The following is a 9,701-nucleotide window of genomic DNA, read 5'->3' as shown; positions in this document are numbered from 1 at the left end:
TTGGTACTCATTTCTACCTTTTCATATTTGTTAAATGTGGCTTTTTGTTGTTGTTGTTGTTGTTGTCTGAATTCTGGCAGCTGACTAAAGGAATATTAATTGCAAACAGGGTTTATCTGAGTGTTTAATTTTATTTAGCAGCATGTTAAGTCACCCTAGATTCTGTGATTTTTAGTGCCTTATAATATTAAATCGTTAGATTAAAATACAGAAATAAACTCCTCATAGACAAATTTAAAAAATTTTACTTTTTATTTTTAACATTATTAGCATTACAAAACGATAAATCATGAAAGAATTTTAACGTTCATCAGATGTAATATTTTAAAATCATATTGACTGATTTATCAAAATATGCAGTAAGTAATGTAAGTTTAGAATCTGGCTTCTAGAGATCAGTTAATATCAAATGCACATTTCAGTTCTGGCCTCAGGACTATGTTCAAAGAGATGAGTGACAGGGGGAAAAAAACGTTTGAATATGTGTGCTTTATCTAACTGTGATTATTCAAACCAAAGTTCAGTGAGTAAAATGTAATTCTTAACAAATACAGGGAGGGATAGAGAGAGAGAGAGAGAGAGAGGAGGCAGATTGATTGATTCATCTGGGCTATGCTACTTTCATAGTTATTTTTTTAGAAACAGACTAAGAAAATCAAGCAAAAATCAGAGAAGATAGAAGGCTTTAACCATCAGAGCACTCAAACATAAAACTGTTTTATTTTCATTTGAAAAGTAAATGTTAAAATCTGAAAACATCTTATCAGGTATAATAATTACATAAAAAGCTGGATGACAGAAACAAATTAAACACAAGATGTTTCACTAAAAACAATTTTCAGGAATGTCTCAAAACAGCATCTTTATTCTATTATTAATAAACAGATCCTTATTACTTTTCTTCATTGTCCTTACGTGCTTCTATGGTCTGACCAAATACTCTGCTCTAAATGTCTCTCAATTTAATAGTGTCTTGCTTAGAGCTGCTACTTGAGCAAAAAAGAAAGGCAACAAGAGCCATATGTAACCTTTGGACTTCAAAAGGAGAACAAGGAGAAGACCATTGGCAGATAGGTGCTGTGAGAACACAGTGTATTCTCTCTTGTTCCTTACCTTGAACCTTTCTTGAGAGCTAACAAGAAAGTTGACTGCCCCATCGTTATTTAGAATCAGGACTATGACAGTTAACATTTTTCAGCCCGTGCCATTTTCATTCACGAACGTCACAGATGTAAAGTTTATCTATTTTGGAACCAACAGTTTCCTGAATAAGCTAGCACAGTTATACATAACCTTTAAGCAGATATGGAGAGTTTAAATATTTAGCAACTAAAGTTAAAAGGACTGACTTGATTTCAGTCTGTAAAGTAAAAACTTTCTGAAAGACTAAAAAACAACTCACTTGTAATCATTTTTTCTTCTTCAGAAGCAATAATCCTTTCTGTCACTGTCTTCATCTCTGCCTGGGTTTTCTACCGTTCTGTTCTTGGCGAACTGTTTCTGCTATGTGCTCAGTTAGCTGCTCTTGAGTAGCTTTCAAGCTGGATTCCATTAGAAGTTTTTCATCTTGACTGGCAAGTTCTTGGGCTGAAAGATAAAACAGGAACATTGCCTTTTTAAAAACCAACAGCGTGTATTTTTTTTTCCTCTTTTGTTTTTGGTTTAAATTGTTTGCAATGCAACTTTGATGAAGATTTAAACAGATCCTTCTTGTAAAAATACAAGCTCATGCATTCAATTTTCATGTCCCTTTATTTAAAACACAAGTAAATAAAGGTATGTATGAAGGAATGCGAGACGCATGCCAGTAATCTCAAGTTTATAAAACATTTGAATTCAACAATTAGTTGTCTCAATCAGACAACATTCACTGAGTTTATTTGTGAGACTTCTGCTTCTACATTTATAAAAAAAAATTATGTTAATATATAGCATCTATACTTTCTTTAGATCTCAGGTATATGTATATGTGTGTGTGAGTGTGTGTGTGTACATATATATACAGATATATATTCAATAGACAAAGTCTAGTACATTATAAATTATGTCAAAATGAGGATTTGCCACTGATTTATTTTCGTGTGTAATATTTATGAAATTTAAGCATTTGTTCAAGGTCATCCAATAGATGGCGCTCTTTCATTAGCCCAAAGAAGACTTAGGCAGTATGCTTCAAGCTCTCAAAAAATAAGTGATTTAAGACAAAGACATTTTTCCTTTGTTCTTTGTTGACCATATTCGTAGAGATATATAGCTGTACTTTTTGTTTGAATATTTCTCCTTTATAAAAATGTCTATTTGGTCTTTTTTAATCTATTGCTTCAAATACAAATCACCAAATGTAAATGTTATCTGGGTTTTATTTTATATTTTAATCATATATTTGGATATCTCTATATATTTATACACATTATATTATGTAGTGGATTTTTTTCAGGGTAATTTGAAATCTAATTGGATCTATAATCCAATGCATTAAAAATAATGTTTTATGAAAATAAGTAATTTTAAACTTGCAGTCCCAAATAAAGAAAAAAAGATACTTTTAGAATCCCCAAACCAGTATAAATAGAAATTGATGAAGATATTTTTTATAAAAAAGAGAATCTTCTTTGTTAATTTTTCTCATTTTATGCCCAAACAATGGTGTTTAAATTGTTACAATAAAGTTGGGAACCAATGTCTTGTAGTCTTACATCAGAGACAACCTTATAAAAGAAAGATACTTTATATACATATTCTGCATCTATCATTCATCTTTAAAGTTGAATGGTTTTTCCTTTATAAGTTAGACCTAAGGAAATCTGATTCTCAGTTTCTCACTTATACATTTGGAGCAGCTGAGTGCTTCTATTTTAATAAATATGTGCATGCCAGTTTGCACTGTTTTCTTACATGCAATGACTCAAAATAACCAATGTTGCTTCAGAAGAAATTACAGCATCTACTATTTTTATAGGTTAAACTTGCTATATATTGACAGTTTAAATTTGTGCCTCAAGAAGCACAGAGCTAATGCAAACAACTAAATATTTAACAAGAAAGAAAGCATCACCCAAAGCTCATCTTTATTAAATTCCAAATACACCAAAATCTCTCTGAACAAATGAGGTAAATGTTTAATAATTTCAACACATGTCAAAGTATGGGATTGGGGGTGGGCAGAGAATCCAATAAAAAATTTACTACAAGTTTGCTTTCAAAGTAAAGGAAAAAAATCTTCACCAATAAGAAAATGCAATCAAATGAAAATATCTTCGTAGTGAGATGCTTTCAGTATTTTTAATATAGTTGTGTGAATAGCTTAAGTAGCATATTTCATTTTATGTTTTTTTTTTGCCATTCACAATATAGATTTCTTATGAATAAAAAAAACCACATCAAAACTTTTTAAATGAGTTTTGAAGAGAATTTTCAGACATTGAAATTGAGAGGTTAGTGGTCTTTAAGTTAAAAAGGACTTTGAGCCATCAGACCATATATAATCAATTATGGATACAAGAGTGTTTCAGGAAGTTGCTTTTTTGAGGACTCTACTTGTACCAATAGACTGACTTCAAGACTACTTTAGTCAACTTGTGGCATCAACACAGAAAAGACCTTTTTGTCAAAACTCTGTAGGATGTGAATTTTCTATGAAGCTCACCATTTCAAAATGACTAAGAGATTTATGCCTCATGGTTCTCCTAGGAGTCTACTCTAATTCATTATGTGCTGGTTAAAAAGGGGTAAATTATTTCGAGTTTACCTATGCCTTGGACTTGAGCCTGAGTTGATCCCCAGCCAGAGGCTTTCACAGCTGCATGCTTTATTTACAATCCCTTTGTCAGACTTACAACTGCCCCAGGCTATAACATAGTGTACCTAATGTTCAAACTGGCAGGTAATCTTATGTCAAACATACTTCTTTGATTTAAAGTGATCAATAGATTCTTGTAAAGAGGTAATTTCTCTGATGTTTCCACCTTGCCTTTTTTACAGGTGATTCACACAAAAGCCTGCTTATATGATGTACGAACAATCAACAGAAAGCTATAATCATGTTTTTTCAGATGTTTCCGGTGCACAACGATTTGGGATCGATACTCTGTGTAATACAATTATCTGCAATGATCTGGTTGTATTGAAAAAGAATTTGCAGGAGACCTCTAGGGGTTTTTATCCAGAACCACGTATCTGGCAACGTTGTGAACAGTGGGAGGAAAAATTAAGGGGTTGACGGAGCTGTCTATTATGGACCCACTGACTTCATTAATGTTTTATTTCATAAAAGTATTATTATACCAGAAAGCTTAGTCAAACAATAGCTGAAAGGTAATAATAATGATAACAATGTTCACGGCTCATAGTACTTATTTATATGGGAAAGAAAATCCTAACAAACATGTGGACTTTACAGAAACTCAATGTCACATGAATATTAAGTAGCACAGATTATAAGCAATATTGATTATTTATGCCATGAAATAAATCCTCTATTTCTACCATAGCCAAGAAAAATTGATTCTAGTATCTGTGAAATACTTTGATGTGTCTCCGATTACTTTTTTTTAGCTAGAATGGTAAAATTCTGGAGTGATTATCAATTTGAACTGTTTAAGAGCACTGCACAATAAGCCTTTTATTTCAAGCTTTTTTTTTTCCAAATGAAGATTTGCAACATCAGGGAAAGAGCTAAGATATACAGTCTGTATCCAAAAGGCATTACACATTTTCTGCAAAGATTTCTGTGCATGGAACAACTCAGTTTTGTTTTTATGGTCCTCCAAAGATGCTGATTCTTGCCAGCATCTACCTCCAAGCCTGAAAAGACCCTCGTTTCCTATTTCAAGCCTCTAATCATAGCTCTGCAATGTGAAATTCTCCTTTGTCAGGCTCGACCTGATTTTCATTCTGGTGAAGCACACAGTTTGGGGAGAACTGGTCCCTTGCACAGAGTGCACTCTGCGCAGACTCCGCAGGTGCCCCCTGGCTGCCGACACCTTCTCTGAGGACAAGGATTGCTCTTTCCAATGCTGCCTTCTTTGTACACACCGGACACTTGCTCTCTGTCTGTTGACCTCACTGTCAAGATGCCTCACCTCACCCCCTTTGGCTTTGATGGCTTCGTGTGCCTGCAGGAGACCAGCTTCTGACTTCCTTAGAAAGTCCCATCTTCTGTGTGTAGCCTGTGAAGACAAAAAAACATTCCAATAGTGCCTTTTATGAGATGTACTTTTTATATTGCATCCTGCTATTTTGAGCTCAAGGATACTGGATATTATACAACCCCTCATTAGCAACTGGGTCAAGTATCCACATCTTTTCTGGGGTCAAAACCTTAAAGGGACTTTCTTAAAAGAAGTAAAAAGTCAGTTAAAAGGAAGATTCCTCATTAGCCTAAATGCAGTGTTAGTCAATACATGAGGGTTCAAAGGCTAAAGAAAATACTTCCCATAATTCCTAGGGAATTAAAAAGGAGACTGGTAGGCTCAAAATGAATTCTTTCTCTTTAAAATACGAAGAGGAATTTAATGAATACAAAAAAAGTGTGTTTAATGTCTTGGAGTTACCACCTGTAGAGCCCTTTCATTTAACTCCAAAGCGAACTGCACTAATGTGACATAGAGGGAAATCCTTTCTGCGTAGAGGTAATTATAATATCCTCCTGATGACTTCTCCACACCACTTCAACTAATTAGCTTCATAAGAATACAGTGTTTGTTACTTTCTTTTTCAATTTTATTATCATTCCAACACATTGGGTCTCAGCTTTAAATTTGCATCAGGAAAGACATTAAATATAATAAAAAACTAAAGTAATAATTGAATATGCTTCTTTAAAATAAAATTCACTAACTGCTCCTGGTGCTGTTTTTGTATCCATCAATATGGTATTCCTGGCTGGGTTTCTTTTTGTTTGTTTGTTTGTTTTATTGGCTCCCTGTCACACCTTGACTCTCTATCATGCCCCGTCATACTTCTTTTAATCTGAATATTTAGTGTTCTTTCATGTCTTAATTACAGCAAATTGCGGCTCAGTTGGCACCATTTCTTGAAATTAATCCCAGAGTACTTTGTTTCTGTCAAGCAGTCAAAGCCTTGGAGAATAATAATCAATGTTATTGCAGATCTAAATTTAAATGACTGTCTATGTATTTAACTTAAGCCTTTAATTATTCGTGCTGAACTGTTTTTGGATCAAATGTTAAACATTATTCATTGAGAATGTGAAATTACTTTAGACAGCTTAAAACCTGCAGATATATTTAGCTCTCATTTTTAACAAAACAATTGTTTATGTCAACGTATTTTCTCAGGTGTAAAAAACTTAGTGAATGTCATGTAATAGCTTCTTATGAGTATGTATTTCAATATTTCATTACTTTCATTATTATTAATAAAAGGCATGGATTTAGGTCCATTTAATTCTGAAGGGCTTTTCCCTAACGCACTGTTAAATTGAAAGCCAGACTCAAGAATATCTTGGTATCACCAGTGCTAACAGTCTTTAAATAATTCAAAATAATGAAGCACTTCAAAGTTCTTAAAAACATCAGAATTACATTGTTTGTTTGTTTGTTCATAGAAAACATAAAGTTGTTAGAACTGTCAGTGGCCAATTCTTTCCTTTTCTAATTCTGAGCAGGCTCTATTAATAGTCAGATTTCAAAAAGCAAAGCAGTACTTTATAAAATCATCTTAGTTTACAAAGCCCAAGGTAGTAGAATTCATTATTCATGTTTCATGAGTATATGTTGAAAGAATCAGAAGTGGCAAATGCTGGGATATAACAAACACATACTTGATCAAATTTCAAATCATTGGCTTTCATGTTAATTTTTTAAAAAGGAACCTACTTTTAATGAATACTAAAAATTGCATACCTTGTAAAGTAAGCATACTTTTCAGTGAACTCCATGGCAGGTTCCAAACTGTGCCTCTCAGTGGTCCACTCTGAACTCTCACTGGGTTATACGCTTCATGGACATAGGGACTCTGCTCCATGTATACATCTTTGTGTTGCCAGTGTCTAGCACAGGGGCCTATACTTAACTCTCTGTACAATAAGCGCTTGGTGAATTGAATGGGAGAGGTGGTGTTAATTTCACCTGTCAGACATTTGTCATTTTCCTCACCAGGAAGAATGTGTCGTTTGCTTTGCCTCTGAAACACAAAGTGAATATGGAAGGATTTACAAGTACACTTTTGGAAGATTTATCTTTGAGCATCTCCAGGAGTAAATTAATAAATATTGCAATTTTCTTTAGTTTTAATCTCTATCTGAATGAAAATTGATGGCATTCTTATTATCAACACTTAAGCTATATATTGAATATTGAATCTAGAAACAAACAATAAGAAAAAGATAGACTCACAAAATTTATGGTAAAATAGGTACTTCTCAATAATTCAGAGAATAAATGAACAAAGTAATGTGTTTCACGTGTCCTCTCCTTTTCAATAGCAACGTGATTTTTGAACAGATATCTGTTTCCCCATTTCCACAATCTCAAGGGTGTAGCTGATCTTTCTAACTACAAAGTTTCCTGGCAGCTGCAAAGTCACTTTCAAGCTGTGTTATCTGCTGTTCTAGCTGAGCAAGTCTCATTTTGTGTTTCTGTTAGGTAGCTATTGCATCCAAATGCAATGACTGCAAGGTCTTTCCTAGCTTTTCCGTTGCCAGAATAGTTGTCTCCCCCATGCAATGGTCAAGAGTATGAGCTGTTTCAGCTTTTTCTTCTTCTGTGATCAACTCACGTTCTTAAACTTTCATCAATGTTTGCATTGCATTTAAGATCATGGCTATAACGAGCAATTAATGTGCATGATACCAGATCTATTCAGTTCATTATATTCTCTAAACATTATGATAGACCTACTTAGAAAAAAATAAACAAGCATGTCTTTCTGGTAGTACAGCTAATGTAAACGTAGAAACTGAGGATTATCAAAGTGAAACCAATTATCTCAGCCCTGGGTAGTGTCACATATGCTGTTTAGACATCTTAGGGAATCGAGGAGCTATCTTATTTTTGCAACAAATCTAAAAGCAGGGCATCCACACACTTGTTTTTTATAACCGAAGTATTTCTCTTAAGAATTGTCTCAATATGCTTAGTCAAGTTGATTTCTTATATGCACAGTTCAAACTTTTGTTGCATTTTACAGAAGCATTTCATATGAATTTTTTTTATTTCATCCCTATTTTATACATGTAAAGTATTATCACTCCATATAAATGAACTAAATTCCAAATCCTTTGCCCTTCCTACTGTATCATGCTATTATTTTTCTTAGAGATTTGGGTTTTATGAGACACATTAATGGGTACTAAACTGATTTTAAATAATAAATGTGATTATATTAAAATAATTATAAACTGCACAATGATCCTGATAATATTGTGCTCAATATAAGTTACAAATCAGTATATTGAGTCTAAATGAAGTCATCGTTAAAATTTTGCCCTCGTGAACTGAACTCTACCATCCACTCATTCAGTGTGATATCGCAACCCTTGGTTAGCAATGGAAAATAAATCTCTCTCTCATTTTCTTTTCTGTGAGGCTGAATTTACCCATTTGCATTGAGACAAGGCAATTGTTCACAGTGGACGATTTCCTCAGAACTAGAAATGCAATCATTATAAAAAACTAGATAACACTGGTAGCTATTAATGTTTAGTTTGACCATACTGGAATGGGTTGTTGGACAGGAGATAAGGAGAGAAGGAAATGTGCTTAATAACAGAGAATAATTCAAAGAGATCTGAAGAACTGGGGGTACCACACTGTAAGCAGTCAGCCTCGTGTATCCTAAGGTAGAATTAAGGAAACCAGACTCTAGGGAGTTAGCACAAAGATTGTAATATGGAATCATGGGATGCTAGACTCAAGATGAAACATACTAAAGGTTATAAGTTAAAATCAAAAGATACTGAACTAGCCCTGGCCAGTTGGCTCAGTGGTAGAGCATTGTGTGAAAGTCCCAGGTTTGATTCCCGACCAGGGTATAAAAGAGAAGCACCCATCTGCTTCTCCACCCTTTCCCCTCTCTTTTCTCTCTCTCTCTTTCTCTTCCTCTCTTGCAGCCAAGGCTCCATTTGAGCAAAGTGGGCCCAGGCCCTGAGGATGGCTGCATGGCCATCCTCCTCAGGCATTAGAAAGGCTCCAGTTGCAAAAGAGCAAGCTCCCAGATGGGCAGAGCATCACCCCCTAGTGGGTTTGAAGAGTGGATCCTGGTCAGGCACATGTGGCAGTCTGTCTCTCTGCCTCCTAACTTCTCACTTCAGAAAAATATATTTAAAAAAGATATTGAATTATAGGCAGTGAATACCAACTGCTATCAGGTACAGACTAAAGTGATCATTCCTCTAAACTTCATTTTACAAAATATCTCAGTGCCCTGCCTGGCTGGCTCAGTGGTAGAGTGTCTGCCCATCATGTAGATGTCCTGGGTTCAATTCCCGGTCAGGGCACACAGAAGAAGCACCCATCAGCTTCTCTACCCCTGCCCCTTTTCTCCTTCTCTCTTCTTCTCTGACAGCATGGCTCAATTGGCTCAAGAGAGTTAGCCTTGGGTTGGGCGCTGAGGATGGCTCCATGGCCTTCACCTCAGGTGCTAAAAAATGGCTTTGGTTCAAGGGAGCAATGGCCCAGGTGCATGTGGGAGTCTGTCTCTCTGCCTCCTCTCCTCTCATTAAAATAAAAACAAAACAA

General features: G+C 34.8%; 1 non-coding gene across 1 annotated transcript; it reads left to right on the top strand.

Annotated features, from left to right (window-relative positions):
* Window positions 1–9,389: 9,389 nt before the first annotated feature.
* TRNAD-AUC (transfer RNA aspartic acid (anticodon AUC)) lies at window positions 9,390–9,460 on the top strand. The gene has a single exon. It is a non-coding gene; the product is annotated as a tRNA-Asp (tRNA).
* The last annotated feature ends 241 nt before the right edge of the window (window positions 9,461–9,701 follow it).

Source organism: Saccopteryx bilineata, chromosome 3 (assembly GCF_036850765.1).
Source record: "Saccopteryx bilineata isolate mSacBil1 chromosome 3, mSacBil1_pri_phased_curated, whole genome shotgun sequence".
In the NCBI taxonomy this organism is placed as follows: Eukaryota; Metazoa; Chordata; class Mammalia; order Chiroptera; family Emballonuridae; genus Saccopteryx; species Saccopteryx bilineata.
Note: the sequence above shows the minus strand (reverse complement) of the source record. Positions and strands in the feature narration are given on the sequence as shown.